Genomic DNA, 9,030 nt, shown 5'->3' on the forward strand with positions numbered 1-9,030 from the left:
GATGTGGGAGAATGCCCTTTGCTAGGTGTGCTGGCTGACAGTTAATATCTAGAATCCAAAAGCTAAACAAGAAACCAAACCCAACTAATGAGCTTTATAAATGAACAGTTCTCAAAAGATGAAATACAAATGGGCAATAAACAGATGGAAAAAAGTTCAACCTCATTAGCCTTCAAAGAAATACAAATCAAAACTACATTGAGATGCCATCTCCCGCCAGTCAAAGTGGCAGTTATTAAGAAAATGAGTAACAGATACTGGTGAGCATATGAACAAAAAGGAATCTTTACACACTGCTGGCAGGAATGTAACATCCAGCCACCATGGAAATCAGTGCAGAAGTTTGTTAAAAGACTATAAAATTAGATCTACCATATGATCCAGTGATACAGCTCCTGGGTATTTACCCAAAAGACTCCAAGTCAGCATGTCAGGGATAAGTTTGTACATCACTGTTTGTTGCAGCACTGTTCATAACAACTAAGTTATGGAGCCAACATTAGTGTCCAACAACAGAGGAATGGGTGAAGAAAATGTGCTCTACACACACAATGGAATTCTTTCTAGCCATAAAGAACAAGCTTAAGCCAGGTGGGCGTGGTGGCACACACTGTTAGTCCCAGCACTGGGAGGCAGAGGCAGGTGGATCTCTCTAAGTTAAAGGGTAGCCTGGTCTACATGTTGAGTTCCAGGCCAGCTGGGGCTACAGGAAGACCCTGTCTCAAAACAAAACAAAACAACAACAGAAAAACAAAAACAAAGTTATGTCATTTGCAGGAAAATGGGTATAACGGGGGGTAAACATATTAAGCGAATTAAGCCAGTTTCAGAAAGAAAAATATTGTTTGTATGTTTTCTCTCATATAAATTTTATAGACATAAAAATCATATATATATATATCATATATATTCTGAAAGAAGCAAACTGTGGAGGAGAAAAGAAGCTAATGGAAGGAGTGGGAGAGATGAGAGGGACAGGGCTACGGGGGCAGAGTATGCTCACTATGCCACATATACTTATGTGAAAGTATCCTTATATAACACAGGGTGATGTAAAATGAATATGCACAAGGAAAATTTTAACAAGAAAGAAAAGTTCAAACTTGGGAGGAAAAGAACCTTGAAGACATTATGCTAAGTGGAGCGAGCAGTCGCAAGGACAAACCCTGTGACTGCTGTTATAGGAGGTTTCCAGAGTATCCAAAACCATAAAGACAGAAAGTAGAATGGACGTTTCCAGGGGTAGGAACAGGAGGGAGTGGAGAGTTGGTATTTAATAGAGCTATGGTTTCAGTTAAGAAAAACAAGCAAGTTCTGGAGAAGGATGGTAGTGATGGTCACACAATAAAGCAAAAGTACTTACTACTACACAAGTTAAAATGATAAATTTCATGTACTATATATTTTACAATTTAAAAAAATCAGCAAACTTCTGATTCTGACTTTGTAATAGGTTCTGCCTAACAGTACCAAAGCAGAACTCTGTTGGGTTTCCTGCCGGCTAATGGTAGTGTCTCACTCCAGTAACATCTTTGCAGTGTTACCTGGTAGTTTTGTTTACCTCCCTGCAAAGAAGGCTGGCATCACACATGTCTTTTTCAAGAGGATCCTGAAATTAAAAAACTGAGATCATATATTTTATGCTAAAACTAAAGCAATCAGTGTGAGAGTTGCCTAGCATACTCGAATCAAGGTCGGGCTGAAATCTGGCTCTAACCCTGTTTGCCATGCCATGTGACTGGTACTGTTTACTACCATCGCAGCAGCCGCAGGCAAAGCTGATTATTATACAGACTCCCGCTCACCAAACCACACATTTGGGCTGGCAGGTCTTTCTGAAGAAAAATACTTCTGTTTCAGCAGTAGCCTAACCATTACTTCACCTGTGCTGTTGTAAACAAACCCAGGCCTGCTTGGAAACAAGGGTTTAAAACATTTTTAAAGAATTCTATCTTTTTAGCCACAGACTGCTATGGTGAAAACAACACAGACAATAATAACAAGACCAAAAAAAAAAAAAAAAATCACTGACACACATTTGCCAGAGGGTGCCAAGCCTGACCCAAGCCTTCATTTGAACTTAGCCTTAGAGGCTCTGGGTCTTTCCAGCTCTATCTGACTGCCAGGTTGGGTTAAATGCCTGGGGTGTAGGCAGTATTCACATTACCATTCCTCCCTCTCCCTACAGAAACTGTTTCTGGAGCCCAATTCAGGGGAAAAAAGCAGGGAGGAACCAAAGGATTGTGACTTTCATTTCTCAATTGTCCTTCAGGAGGTAAGAGTTCCAGAAAGTTCATTCTTTATACTGTGAGCTGGTGCTCCCTAGCAACTTAAAATAGAAATGTGAAGTGCTTTCTGTTTTCTTCCATCTCACTGCCCAGCACTGCCTTTCCTGATCTAATCTGTGAAGTCTGGACATCAAATGGGGTGGGCAGTGGTGGAGAGTCCAGAACAGTTAACTCTCAAACCATCTGGTGGCTGGCTAACAAAGGAGTGGTTTGTACTTCACCTTCCTGGGCAATACACTTCTGCCCAGAATCTACCTGTTTCCCTGTGTAGCTGACAGAGTGAACCAGTGAGTATGAAAGTTAATGCTAAGAAGGCAGCACTTGGGAGGCAGAGGCAGCCTGGTCTATATAGTGGGTTCCAGGCCAGCTGGGGATACAGGGAGGCCCTGTCTGAAAAAGAAAAAGAAAAAAAAAAAAGCAGGTAAAATAAAACTACAGAGTGTTTATGGATTTTATCTGTTTTATCTGAACTTGCTGCCTCCTCCTGCTCCAGATTAGCCTACTTTTTTTTATTTTTTTTTTTTGTCTTTTTGAGAAAGGGTTCCCTTTTATCCCCAGCTGGCCTAGAACTCACTATGTAGACCAGGCTGGCCTTGAACTCACAAAGATCCGCCTGCCTCTGTCTCCCAAGTGCTGGGATTAAAGGCGTGCGCCACCATGCCCGGCCTATTCCAAACATTTTTATTCCATCAATCCAATCACTTTTTTTTAAAAAGGACTTGTACTCCTTTTTTTAATTTATTTATTATTTTTATTTTTTATGTGTATGAGTATATTGCCTGCATGTATGTGAGTGCTTTCGTCATGTGATGCCTCAGAGGTCAGAAGAGGGCTTCGGATTCCCCTGGAACTGGAGTTAACGGACGTTTCATAGCCGCCATGTAGGTGCTAGGAATCGAACCTGGGTCCTCTGCAAAAGGAGTCAGTGCTCTTAACCACTGAGCCATCTCTCCAGCCACCCCATCAATCACTCTTATTTGATTTTTTTAGATTCTGAACCTTACCTGTGCCCAGGGTCTCATGCATGCTAGATAAGTATTATACCACTGAGCTACATCTCTACTTCTATGTGTGTGTGTGTGTGTGTGTGTGTGTGTGTGTGTGTATGTTTTGTTTCATTTCTGAGACAGAGTCTTACTCTGTAGCCCAGGTTGGCCTGGAACTCACTATGCAACCCAGGCTAAACTCAAATTTGCTGCAACCCTCCTGCCTCTGCCTCCCAAGTGTTGCAATTACAAGTGTGCACCATAGCCAGTTCTCAGTGCTTTATTATGAGAAACGGTCTCAAGAAGTTGCCCTAGCTGGCCTTGATCTCCTGTCCCAACTTCCTGCATATCTGCACATCTGGATCTGTACCAGGTCCAGCTCTTTTTTCGTTGGTCTGATTTTGTTGTTGTTTGTTTTGTGACAAAACGAAACATTATAGTGTTTATGTCAGACTGACCTCAAATTCTATCCTCCTGCTTCATCCTCCCAAGTGCTGGCATTACAGGTGAGCACCTCCAAACCTGGCCTTAAAATATTAAAATAGCTCTTTAGGATTCTAAGATTAGCTCTTCTCTTGCCAAAAGTTGCAAATGAGATACCATAATGGTGCTGTGGTATTTTTCTTCCTCTGGTAGTTCTCAACTTTCCTCTTCTCCTCATCGCTCTTCTACCCAACATATTCCCCTCAAGGACCTCACCAATGACACTACAAGGGTCCCCAAAATACCAGGGAGGAGGCTCACCTTACTCCTAACAACTACTAAAATAATTTATTCCTCAAAATATAGAGACAACTATAAATGTTAACATAAGAAATCAGCCAGTGAACTCTGGTAGTTACTTAACATTAATGAATGCATTAAGAACCTAGTAGGTGGGCTGGGGCTGTAAGGCTACAGCCCTTGTGTAGTATAGGTTCCTGGGTTCGATTCCCAGCAGAGGTGACAACAAAAATAACCTAGCAGGTGCTCTACTGCCTCATTTAATCCTCACAACCACCCTGCAGGAGGGAACTGATTTCCTCAGATCACACCTAGGAAACAACTTGCTCCAATGAAGGAAGGATTTGGACCTTAGGACTCTTGGTGGCACCAACCCTGGCCCTTCACCTATCCAGGAAGTCTTCACATCTGTAAAATGAAAAACGTTAACGCTTTCCCCTCTCCCCCTGTCTCTTGAGAGAACCCAGGGAATAAATGAACTATGTCACCTTGAAGGTCTCAGATAAAGCATGAAAAAATATCCCTTCCAATGCACAAAACCACCTACAATAAAGAAAACAACAGTCAGGCATGGTGGCCCATGCTTTAATCCCAGCACTCAGGAGGCAGAGGCAGGTGGATCTTTAGGAATCTGAGGCCAGCCTGGACTACACAGCAAGTTCCTGATCAGCCAGGACTACACAGTGAGACCCTGTCTTGCGGGGAGGGGGAGAAAATGACACAGAACACAACTCAGTATAGATAAAGCTGTCTCTTCTTTCTCCTTAAGAACCACAAGAAAGGGTGATGTGTCTACAATCCCAGCAGCTGGGAAACTGAGGCAAGAAGATAGAGAGTTCCAGCCTGAGCCACATTGGGAAATCTTGTCTCAAAAACAAAACAGTGGACCTTAACAGGGATGACAGAGTATATAGGTTCCAGTGGAGGGCTATCAGAGGGTACTTGTATAAAATGATTAAAATTGTTTGAGATATTCTGTATGAATACACAAAAATTCAATAAAAACAAAAAATACAGATGAAGGAGAAGGATCAAAAGAGGAGGGAGGGGCTAGAGAAATGGCTCAGCAGTTAAGAACACTGTTCTTGCAGAAGACCCGGGTTCGAATCCCAGCACCCACATGGCAGCTAATAACTGTTCATAACTCCAGTTCCAGGGGATATGACAGCCTCTTCGGTCCTTCTCTGGCACTGCCAGACATGGGTGCGCTTATCTACATGCAGGCAATACATGCATACACATAAAATAAAAATAATAAAATTAAAAAAAAAAAAAAAGGAGAGAGAGAGGAGGAATGCCAGGCATGGTGGCACTTTAATTCCAGCACTTAGGCAGGCAGATTTCTTTGAGTTCAAGGTCAGCCTGGTCTACATCGTGAGTTCCAGGCCAGCTGGGACAACAAGGAGACCTTGTCTCAAAAAGACAAAAAAAAAAAAAAAAAAAAAAAAAAAAAAAAAAAAAAAAAGGAGGAGGGAGAAGAGGGAAGGAGAGAGGGAAGGGAGAGGGAGGGAACTGGGCATAGTGGAGGAGCTTGGGCATGGAGAAGCTGGAATATTAAGTGACAAAATCAATGAGCTTTCCAAAGTGCAAACCACGGTTACAACACCAACGAACAGAGCAGGACGTGTTTGCATCTGGATACCAGGCATCCCGCAGGAACTCACAGTAGAGCATGCAAGAGTGCAAGAGACTGCGGAGAAGTTAAGCTCTTAGGGTCATGCAGACGAGAAAACCAGAGCACAAGCACAGACACTGCTTTAGAGAATTGCAGATATTGTGATCCGGTGGCAGCTTCCAGATGAGTCTTAAAAGGATTGGGGGGTGGGGAGGAGGTACACCTCAAACTGCAGCATCGAAACCCTGCAACCACCTTAGAAGTCCCTGGAAGCGCCATCCTCCTGGGCGCACACTGGGCACTGTCAGCTCCAGGGGCTCGGGCAAAAGGAGCGGGACGCACGCGCGCACGCAGTGGGTGACAACCGTCCTTGGGGTCGGAGGCCCCAGGGCCTACAAGCAACACTCGTGGCTTTCGTGGCTTCAGCCCCCGGCCCAGCACCACGAACCCCACGCAGGAGTTCTTTGTTGGGACAAAACCTTTATTTTCGATGACGGACCGCCCCCCTCGGGGGGAAGGGGGTGCAAACCAGGACGGAGAGAAGAAAACACATCTTGACATGAGGACGGCCAAGAGCCGGACACAGGAGCCCGACCTCGACTCCCCTGCCGAGGCGATGCCCCCCGAAGCCGTTCGCTGCGTGCACACCCCAGACTCTGCTCGCCTGGGGTAAGCACTCCGAGGACGAGGAAGGCCGAGCCCCACGCCCCAGTGCTCCCCACTTCCAGGCCGCCAGCCTTTCCGTACTTACCGGGGCCCTCGGGCCCGTCTTCCTCGCCCGCGTCCTCTCCCCTCCCAGCCCCCTCCTCACTTCACGTCCCCGCCTCCTGGGGCCGCAGCCATGTCCGTTAAGGGCAATTCTGAGGGGGAAGCTGGGCAGCTTTTCCCGACGACGGAAGCGCTGGCCAACAAGTTAAAGCTCCGGACGCTGATTGGTTGAAATTTAAGCCGTGCGCAGATTTCTGAATTCCTATTGGCTGTTTTGCGCGCTAAACTGTAGCTTCATCCGCCCTTCTAGGAGCCTGGCGGAAGTAACCGGTAATTTTTTTTCTAGAAGTGATACCCTAGAGCCTCGGTCCTTCCTTAGCATTAGGCTCTAGATACCCTAACCAGAAGTGACCGCACACCTTCCGCCCCTATTAGTTTTCCCAATAAAGTGTTTTAAAGACATAGGTTAGGCGATATCACCCGCCCTTAAACGATTATTTTTAAACTAAACCCCTTGCAAGAAGGCTTCATTGCTCTTTTTTTCTTCCTAGCGCCCTTGTTTCAGAGAACAAATACCTAGAGACGTCGTCTTTTTAAAACGTCTCTCCGGACTAATACTACGTCCAAACCAAAGTTGGAGAATCTAAAGCAATACTGTAATTTCGCCCTCAGCTTGTCTGAAATCTAAAGGGACAAGCAAGCTAAAAAAAAATGTTTTCTAGATAATTAGAGAAATCGCCCGGGAAACGTCTCTTGGGAAAACAAAGTATGCCTATGTCAGTATTTACTTTTATTTTCCCAGAAATCTAAGTCTGGAAGAGTTGCTTTTGTAAAAGTCTGCCTATAAAATTGGAAAAGGGTCATAGCTGGCCCTGGGAAGTAAGAGCCCCTTCTCCTTTATTAATGAATTTAATCATGTACTTAAAATTCCTCTTTCAGCTTGACAAGAAGCCAAAGTTTTACTGATTTAACTGTGTTTAAACCAGTTCATCTGTTGCCTAAAACACCCATAGAGTCATATTTTCCTTCAAGACAAAAATCTGCAGTTTATCTTTACAAATAGAGGTCTTTTAAATCTCTCCACTTAATCTCATAGGGGTTGATAAAATGATGGAGCCCACCTGCCACATAGATTCACTACAGTCTCAAACATGTTGGAGAACTTTGCCCAATAACTGGTTCTCTGTGCTTTTAAGGTTCTTTTCTACTGAACAGCCAATATTCAAATGCATGCCTGCTCTACAAGTACACCTCCCACACTCCTTTCACAAACACCTTCCCTGCCTTTTACTCACTGAATCTCTGTACAGCACCTTGCCTCTTCCTCTGTGTTTCCAGTGTCACCTTTATGAAAGTATGTTTTGTACAGTAGTGTTATTTGTGGAAGACTTCAAAGGTCCCTTACCCCAGACAACTGGCTAACCCTGGCAGATACCTTAGCGCCTTACTTGTATCGTTAAATGTTTGTTAAACAGAACTGGTTAATTGCTTATGTCTTAGGTCCCTCTACTTTGTTCCATAAAACATGGTGCTTTTGGGAAATGAACTTGTTGGGCAGTCATCCTGTCCTACTTCACACTGTACCTTGGCCCCTCTGGGCCATACTGGCTTGTCCAGGCCATTCAGACTTTATGATCATCAGTGAGTGTGAACTGAGTTGTCTGCTAGTTTAAAGGGCTGTGAAACACCCCTTAACTCCCAATCCCCACATTAGTACCCATGTGCCATAAAACCTTGCTGAAAGATTAAATTGTTCAAGTCCAAACAAGTCAATCATGTATTCTTTTAATACTTTATTTTTATTTTTGCGTGTATGAGTGTATTGCCTGTATGTGTGTAAGTGCACTTGTGTTGTGCAGTGCCCTTGGAGGTCAGAAGAGGGCATCAAATTCCCCTGGAACTGGAGTTAGAAATGATTGTTAGCCACTATGTGGGTGCTAGGAATCAAATCCAGGTCCTCTGCAAGAGCAACCAGGCTCTTAACTGCTAAGCCATCTCTTCAACCCTGCCAGTCATGTATTCTAAAGGCATCCTGGCTAGCCTTTTTAAGGCTCCAAAGACCTTTTAGCCATGTCTTTTTGGTTATCTAGCCGCTCCAAGAAGTTATCTGTACAATCCTTCTTCACTTTTCTGAAGCTTCTCCAGTCTCTCTTAAGATGACTGAGAGAAGAGGCCCAAGGCCTTCCAGTGGAGGTTTTTATCTACATCTCTGTTTTCTCAGCATTCTTATAATGAGTAGCTGCATGCGTCTGTGTTTCTAGTCCCTTTCCCATCAACCTCAAGTGCTACTGCCATTTCCTGTCCCTGAAATGCCCTCCCTGGTCTCCTTGCTTCCTGATTGGCTCTTTATCATCCTTTCAGGTAGGCTTGCTCTTCTGTTTTCTCATAAGTGCCTATGGATAGTTTTTATCACCTGGCTTACCACGTGGCTTATATCTTTGACAGATAAAGAATATTAATAATGCATAAGAATACACAGTCTCTTTCCCTCCTCCCACCTGCTGAGACAAAGTTGTCAGTGCCTGTGAGGCTCCCACATCATTCTACAGTATCAGAATTGGAGGAAGGCAAGACTGAGAACAGATGATCCCTGAGTGATTTGTGTTACCTTGGATAGGATGGACAGTGACAGGCAGATGAGAAAGGATGCGTGTGTTTTGGAGGGGGGGCGTTGTTGGCACTTTTGTTGTGGTGGTGGTGAGTTTTTCTA

At 44.3% G+C, this 9,030-nt stretch overlaps 1 protein-coding gene across 3 annotated transcripts in view; it reads right to left on the reverse strand.

Moving 5' to 3' along the window:
* Window positions 1–8,072, reverse strand: part of Tmem94 (transmembrane protein 94) — a 42,576-nt gene extending 34,504 nt beyond the window's left edge. The window contains exon 1 of one of the 3 annotated variants that reach the window (XM_029562691.1): window positions 6,364–8,072. The gene's annotated coding sequence lies outside the window, so the exon portion shown is untranslated. The remainder of the gene's footprint in view (window positions 1–6,363) is intronic. The other 2 variants (XM_029562695.1, XM_017797709.2) reach the window with 2 other exon arrangements.
* Between the last annotated feature and the right edge of the window lie 958 nt (window positions 8,073–9,030).

Source organism: Nannospalax galili, unplaced genomic scaffold (assembly GCF_000622305.1).
Source record: "Nannospalax galili isolate Female #2095 unplaced genomic scaffold, S.galili_v1.0 scaffold634, whole genome shotgun sequence".
NCBI lineage: Eukaryota > Metazoa > Chordata > Mammalia > Rodentia > Spalacidae > Nannospalax > Nannospalax galili.